This window comes from Bidens hawaiensis, unplaced genomic scaffold (genome assembly GCF_021521415.1).
Source record: "Bidens hawaiensis isolate Kalapana, Puna unplaced genomic scaffold, B.hawaiensis_p1.1 tig00033123_1, whole genome shotgun sequence".
NCBI lineage: Eukaryota > Viridiplantae > Streptophyta > Magnoliopsida > Asterales > Asteraceae > Bidens > Bidens hawaiensis.
This window is the reverse complement of record NW_027505276.1, coordinates 83,182-91,793: the sequence shown is the minus strand read 5'-3', so window position 1 is coordinate 91,793 and position 8,612 is coordinate 83,182. Positions and strand designations below refer to the sequence as shown.

The window sequence follows — 8,612 nt, the reverse complement described above, 5'->3', positions numbered from 1 at the left end:
CAAAAGAACATCTGGCTAAAACAGTAGTCGTATATTAATGATATTTAAGTCTGCTAATCCTAATATTCCAATTAACACATGATAGGTTGAGTCTAGTTATATGAGTTTCTTTACTGATATCAACAAATAACTAACATGAGTGTTGGTGACAAAATTTAAATGTTAAGGTTATTAGAACCATGATAAACTGTCTTCTAATTACATTTTATGATACCTTAAATATTCTGGAGATTAATCAAAATTTAGTATCATCCTTAAGCTACAATATGGCAGTTATGAGGTTTGCATAGCCAACATAAAGTCACTCTTACCTTAAACTCTCATATTATTTGTTATCAATATCTAGATTGAAACATTTATAAAATAGAACTAGATGATATTATATACTTTCACAACTTTTGTTATCATGCAAATAAAAATTTAACAAAAGACAAATGAGACCTATAAAATTAATCCATTAAAACCAAATTTCATGAGAAATCATGACACTGTTGACGAGGGTGATTTTTCATAATCTCATTCTTAGTGATTTAAATCACGTGTTAGATGCCCTAAACATTATTTGGCTTAAAAAATAAGTATGGGTCCACCAGAAGTTATATTTCACATACATTCGTGGAACTTATTCAAATGGAATATTCAGACATAATTCTTTATCATTTAAAAGGCTATTTACTTGTATCCAATCTGTCGTCTATGATCCACGGTCTTAAAGAGATCCATTCTTATACGATTTCTTCTAAATATGTCCCTAAGTTTACTATGACATCTGGACGTTAACGAAATCAAATCAAGTTTAACATATATATATAAACAAATTCCTACGTCACGTATATCATTGAAACTTCTCTTGTATTTTTCGTAAAGATATTAAAGATCAGTGGGAGCCTTAAGTGTCTCAATCATAACTTACAAGATTTGCAAGAGGTGGGGGAGTGAAAACTTTATATTATCTCAATTACACCTCTTGTACAAGACACTGCTCCATCACAACACTATTCAATCAAAACTTATCTCTTTAGAATTTACAATCTTTTACAAAAGTTTCATTGTTGCTTAAAGTGGTCAAATTCGGATTTCTTACCAAACTAATCCTCAACAAGAGAAACTCCAACAACTTATATTATTAACTTGTTTCTCTGTTAGAATCTATTGGTCTATAAATATTGACCCTAAGCATGCTAATTTCTTATAGGTTTCTAAGGTAAGTGGGAGCAGTAAAAGTCTTTATAATGACTTGTTAGAAGTACAAGAGGCGGGGGGAAGAGAGATATTAAATTTTACTCCAATTATACCTCTTGTACATCATAGTGCGCCAAATCTTACACACTTAGAATCCTGAAAATGATAGCAACCTAACTAAGAGCTAATCCATAAAACTGAGACTTTTAAAATTACCCAATAATCAACTTAGGAGGCCATCTAGGTTTTAAAACCTACTAAATTTGATGCTTATGTAACCTCCCTAGCTAAAGTTGAATTGGATGTTAAAAAGTTTAATGATCATACCCCTTATAATTAAACCATTATCATCAATCATAATTGACTCCATAAGTCGCTAACGTTTTGAGATTTAATTGAATCACCTAAAGGTATTCATAACTAAATTAAATCCTAACACAAACGTTAAGACAAAAGAATCATGATTGATTGTTAAAGGTTACATTCAAGGAGAAATCAATTATCAAAGAATCTTCTTACCTATATCACAAAAGATTTCTTTAAGTATCATTATTGTTCTAGTAGCTTATAATAGTTAAGAGCTACATTAGATGAACATTAAAACAACTTTCTCTAACAATCGACTTACATATTTATATGTTCATAACACAACCTAAAAGTTATAAACTGAAGGTTAAAGAACATTTAGTCTATAAGTCAATAAAATCCATATATGGGTTAATATAAATATCAAAATGTGATGAAATCTTTATACAATTATTTTCATCAAAGACCTAGTGGATTAATGTATCTACCTCAAGATGAGTGGGAGCAACTAAAAACAAACTTGTCCTTATATAGATGACATTCTTCTGACAAATATATGTTACATAAGTCAAAACATTGTTCACACACTTTGATATGAAATATCTTAAAGATATCCCTTACATAATAGATATCATAACATTCTAAGATAGACCCAAAGGGACATTAGTTTTGTTCTATAAGTTTTATCTTAAATGGGTCCTTACACATGTAACACACAATATTGCTCTATTTAGAGGATAATAGGATCATTGAGATTATTACCTTATGCTTCATTAAGTAGAAGCCTTATGTAGGTTCAAGTCTATACTCGTTCATATATTACTCAAAATTGTAACACACTAGATATGCCTAGATTAATGTGAAACATCTAAAAGAGTATTAAAATATCTTTAAAAGAAACGAAAGACTATAATTTAAAAGAAGAAGTGAGAATTCAAACCGGTATATTACTCTAAACTTTGTCATATTCAGAGATAAGAAAATGTAATTTTCGGGATATATTCTTATGTAAGTAGATAAATCTATCTCATGGAGGAGTCATAATGAACTGATAACAACAACCTAAGTCATAACAACATAATATGTTGATTAATTACAACGTTGTTGTCAATAAATGTTGTTGAATATTTATTAGTGGACTCATAAGTTTTATTAAACTCTAAATAACTTATATATTGAAGACTAATTGTGATAACGTCAGCTACCATGTTTTCTCAAACAGTAACAGTTTGATAGGTGTTGCATTAAATTTTGATATGAAATTAATTATTCGTTTATGAACGAATTGAGGAATCGAAATTTTCATATCGAATACATTCATGATATGCTTAAGGATCCTATAACTAAAGGTCTATTACCCATAAGTATTATGAAAGCGCTTATAATCATGAGGGGTTTATTAATGACCACGTACAACTGCATATCGTACTATGAATGATTAACTATTAAATTTCCTCGTCAGTTTTGATTTTTTACGTCTCTTAATATGTTCTGCATGCATAATGACATATAGACGAATTAAATATACAAATCAAACGTTCTGAAGGGCTTACTTGAAAATTTTGATCATAACTACTTAGGTTTTAAATAAGGACTGCAGTATGATTAATGGGGTCTTGAGCTGATGTTCAATTCAATAACTGTATTTCTCTGCTCCAGTTTGAGTTTAAAACTAAAATAAGTGTTCACTCCTGATCAGACTTATCTAATACTCATAATAAATTATTACTCGGCCAAGTGGGAGAATGTAAGAATAAATATATTTTATATATTTATTTATATGGCTATCATTATCATTTATATAATAATAGATCAAAATAATTAATTATACCTTATTATATATTAGCTTGGCAATTGTTGATGGGCCATATTACTCTTAATAGCTAATAAAGGGTTTCCCCTTGGGTGTATATATAGAGAGAATAAATTAACATCATAACCTAATCATACACACATAACAATTTGTGTGCCTCCTCTCTCCTAAAACCGGGTTCCTCTCAAGAACCCTAACACCATCCTCAACTATACATCCTAAAGGGGAACTCGACCAAGCTGACAACCATGTCGTCTACATCCTTCTCTGTTGCGGTTACTACTCTCCATGTTGTAACATGTACACATATAATTATAGGTTTATCATATTATTCATGTTTTCCATTATCACCATGAGGAATTGATCAACAATTACTACATTCACCAACATCATTCATCTCTTCAATGGCTACTTCTTCATTCACATTTGTTTTCTTGAGTCTGCTCTGTGTTGTGTCTTCATCTGTAGCGAAAACATCACCCCACCCTCTTCTAAAAGTTACGAAAGATGCGAAAACACTTCAATACATCACCCAAATTTACCAGAGAACACCTCTTGTCCCTATTAATCTAACCCTCGATCTTGGTGGCTCCTTCTTGTGGGTCAACTATTGGAAGAGAGAATCCTCCTTCATCGAATTCCCGAACTACAACTCCTCCACCTACACTCCAGCCCTTTGTGGCACTGCCCCTTGCAGACTTATCAACGACACTTGGTGCACCAAAACATCATATTGTGAACATGAATTCCCTGGCTGCTACAACGGCGTCTGCCAGCAGTTGGTACACACCACCATCGCGTTTAGGGCTGATCTTTGTGATCTTGGTGCAGACGTATCCAAGATACAGTCGACCGATGGAAAGAACCTTACTGTCCCTCAACTATATTTCTTATGCACTACTTCTGGAATTGTTGAAGGTCTTGCTAGTGGTGTTACCGGAATGGCGGGTCTTGGGTGGAATATTGGTTCACTCGCTGCTCAGTTGTCTTCTTATTATAAGTTCGACAATAAGTTCGCTCTGTGTTTGAGTTCCACAAGTGGTGCTGTAATCATTGGAGATGGACCATACAATTTGCTTCCAAATGTTAATGCATCAACCTCTCTTACCTACACTCCCCTCACTGTAAACCCGAATGGAGGAAATGGTATTACTTTTGGATATGTCTCTCCTAGGTACTACATAGGACTCAAATCGATCAAAGTCAATGGCAGGCAGGTGAAGGGGTTCGATGAGAATTTGTTTACCATCGATTCTGATCAGGTAAGGGAGGGACGGTGATCACCACCGTCGGGTGATCACCACCGTCGACGCTTACACTGTCCTCGAATCATCTATCTACAATGCTGTTGTCAAAGCGTTTGTGAAAGAAATGCCGAAGAATGTGACAAAGGTTCCTAATGTCGCGCCTTTTGAAGCATGTTTTAGCTTCAAAAACATTAGTAGCACGCGTCTAGGTCCAGGTGTACCGTCCATCGACCTTGGATTGCAAAGCAAGAATGTGTGGAGAATACACGGTGCAAATTCCATGGTTAAGGTGAAGAAGAACGTTTTAGGCCTTGGATTCGTTGACGCGGGAAAATATAATAGAACGACCGCCTCAGTGATGATTGGAGGTCATCAAATTGAGGATAATCTACTACAGTTTGATCTTGTTAAATCAAGGCTCGGATTCAGCTCATCACTTCTTGGACGATCAACTTCGTGTGCTAACTTTAAATTTTCATCAACCACTTAGATTGAGTTCAAAGGACTTCAATTCGGTTGAGGAATAATTCAAACTATGGAAGGAGTCATAATAATGGGTCAGAAGCTTTGTGATTTTGCACTTGGTCAAGTTTGTTTAGTAGGTCCATGGTTTTTTCTTTTTTAGTATTTGAGTTGTTGTACGTTCTCTTTTACCAGTAGGCAATGGATAATAAATGAATGCTTCTGAGTACTTATGTGAGCTATCACTTGTTTTTATATTTTTAATCCTGTGTAACACGAGCTCTAACATAGTGTCTCAATTTCACCCTCGTACCCATCTCTTTGTGAAAACCAATTTAGAACCTTGAAGTAGATTTGCTATACCTATTCGATATGATAGAAAGTGGTACTTTATGCATTGCTGCTATCCATTTTTTTAACAACTTTTTTCACCTATGAATGGGTAAACACCATAGTGCTTAGTGGCAGATGTAGTTAATAGTTAGGGGTAGCATTCGCTACCTCTAAACTTTTTATCGACAGTGTAAATTTTTTGTTCTTTTGGGTTACTTTTCGTATTTCGCTACCCCTTAAAAAATATTACGTTACACATATACTTGTTTAAAGGCCAACAAATTAAAAAATTCAAATTAAATAAAGCCCTAACAAATTTATAAGCCAAAGGAAATAAAAACAACTAATTTTTTTTCTTTTGTTTTGAACGAAAAATATTAAACTAGAACAGAGTCAAACATAAACATGAATCATCAATTTTTTAAAAGTTAAAATCAAATAAAGGCCAAACAAAGTTTATAGTCCAAAGCAAATAAAAACCAATAACCTTTTTTTTTGTTTGAACGATAAACATCAAACAGAAACAAAGTCAACAAAATCATAATTCTTAGGTTGAAATTTTTAATACAGCTTTGGATATGCAAATTCAAGAACATAGAAATATATTATTAGACTAGGGGTAATAGGGCGCGGACGACGGGGGTGGTTATAGAGTAAATGTTTCCCTTTCAACTTGGAAGGAATTGGAAGGAATGAAAGGGGATGAAAAGGGAATACTTGAGAAAGGAAAGGAATGCAAAGGCTTTCATTTCTTTTCCATTCCTTCGTTAGTACGTTAAACTTTGTTTCTATATAATAATTAATTATTGATTTCGTAATATAAATACTATCAAATTTTCTATTTATTCTATTACCTAGTCAATTTTTTATGCTATAAATAAGTTATTCACACGTTAACGTAAATATCTCCACATAGTTATATATGAAATAGAAAGTCATAATAATAGATGTGGTTTAACCGTCACCATACAAATAGTACTCATCTTTTCCCGATTTTAATTTGCAACCACTTCCGGTTTTAATATTCGCCATGAAAGTGTGTGTGGAGTCAGTCCCTTTCAAGATCCCATGGTGATTGTGTTCGATTTCAATCCCTCGTTATTGGAATAGGCACTCTCGGAAATTTTTATATACACAAGGTAAAATGTTAATCCTTTATTTTGTTATAGTTGCTTCTATATTCTATATATACGGATAGTGTATTTGGTTTGTTTTGCACAAATTTCACAAGGGGTCGAATCATGTTAATCTGTGACATGTGATATCATCACAAAAACTGTTCAATATTTTCTACAATTAACATTTTTGGTTCATAAAAACATATCAAAAACAGGATTCCTTACAAATTTGATTATATAAGCATATGCTATATTACTTGTTGAAATTTGCATATATTAATTGTTATTATTGCTCAACATGACTTTAATGCATCATACTTCGTCCATCTTGATAGTAGCTGAATTAATGAAAATGGCTTTTTACTTATTACTCAAAAAAACCAATTTTGGTGAATTTTTGAGAGTTGCTAAAACACTTTGCCATTTTATATAATTTATTGTTAAATATAGCAGCTTTCATCCGTAATTCTTATTAAACCAATTAGGCACATTGTTATACTTTTATCATGTTTTAATTTATCTTTACTTAGTAGTATGGTGAGATTGTAATCTCCTGATCAAAACACACTTTGGAGCTGCTCAAAATATCTACGTATTTTGTTGTTGGGTCAAAGTATTTAGTTTATGTGTTAATGGGCTGAACTTATATTTAAAAGGCCTATGTTTGTATTTAATGTGTAATGGGCCTATAGCTCAGTCAGTATGTATTTTAGGTTTACGTGATGTCTGTTGAACGTCGTCAAGCAGTTGATATGAACGGTTAGGAAACAGTTAATCAACCGTTCTCATCAACAAGTATATATGGGCCAATGTAAAAGATTGTATGTACGTGTATTCTATGATCAATATATTATTTTTACATCAGTTTGTTCTTAGAAGATTTCCTGTTCCATTCACTATATCGATTGTGTTGTATTATTGTTGTGTTTTTATCTATTGTCATGAAGCTCTCCTGGAAGAATACCAACAATGGCATCATAGCCAACGGGCTCGAATCAATCCGAACGATTAGAAGTTTCGGCAACGGCAGAAAGATGTCACCGGTGAGACGACTATCAAGTGCATTGTCACGGTTATTGTTGCAGGCAGATTTGCCTAGGGTTTCATCTCAGAATCGTTTCAAACATCAGGCAGCGAAGATAATTATAAACCGGGCAAAATTCCACCGAAACAGCTCCACAATTGCACCCAGAAAAAAGTACGGAGGCCATGCTGCACCGATTTGTGTTGAAGACGGTATGGAACCGAGTAGCCACGGTGATCTCTCGCATGTACGTTGTTATCGTTGTCAGCTGTTTGGCCACTATGCATATGCATGTCCTAGTAAGTCATCCAATTCCGTTTTTCCGGTTGAAACGAAACCGAATGATATAGATTATATTGTTAAAGAATCCGATTGTGGGAATTGAAATGAAACTTGGTATGTTAACCCCATTCTTAAGAAACATCAAACAAATAATCAAACTTTGTTTTATAATTTTAAGAATGTCTATAAGGTTGAAAGGGATAATCATGAAGAGTTGATGTTTGTACACGGGTTAGGGGTGGTCAAACTGTTCGTGAATGGAAATTATAGGAAGATACCCCATGTTCGTTTTGTTCCTAGTAGTAACAATAATGTGTTTAGTGAGGAACAATTGATCATGCAAGGGTATGATGTAAAGTTTGATGGTGATTATTGTATTGTCACAAAGGCATTTGAAGATAAAAAAGTTGTTAATGAAATTGTTAAGAACAAAGTTTCTGTTAAAGGAAAAGGGATTGAAAACCCTCATTCCATAAGTTCTTTTCAATTTCATCAACACGATGCCAGTGTGATGTTTGATCATTTGGAAGAAATTAAGGAAAGTGGAAAACGGTTCAAGGCTAATTGGGATATGTGTGTCATGTTGTTAAACATGGTACAAGTTCATGGGATGTTTAATAAACACAAGAATTATCTCAAGAATGAATTCCTTGATCTAGTTAAATGGTTTGTTGAAGTTTTTCAAAAGTCAAAAGGAAAAGATTTTCCCCCTAAGTTAGAAGATGGCAAGGTTGTTGATTTGTTAGATCTTTATATGGGAGTTCATATGTTTAGAGGTTTTAGGAAAGTTACTCAACGTCAAAAGTGGACTGATTTGGCAGTCACGTTAGGTTTTCGAATTGATC

The 8,612-nt window shown here is 33.3% G+C and overlaps 1 pseudogene; it reads left to right on the top strand.

Annotated features, from left to right (window-relative positions):
• Window positions 1-3,705: 3,705 nt before the first annotated feature.
• Window positions 3,706-5,161, top strand: LOC143612034 (putative aspartic proteinase GIP2 pseudogene; annotated as a pseudogene).
• The last annotated feature ends 3,451 nt before the right edge of the window (window positions 5,162-8,612 follow it).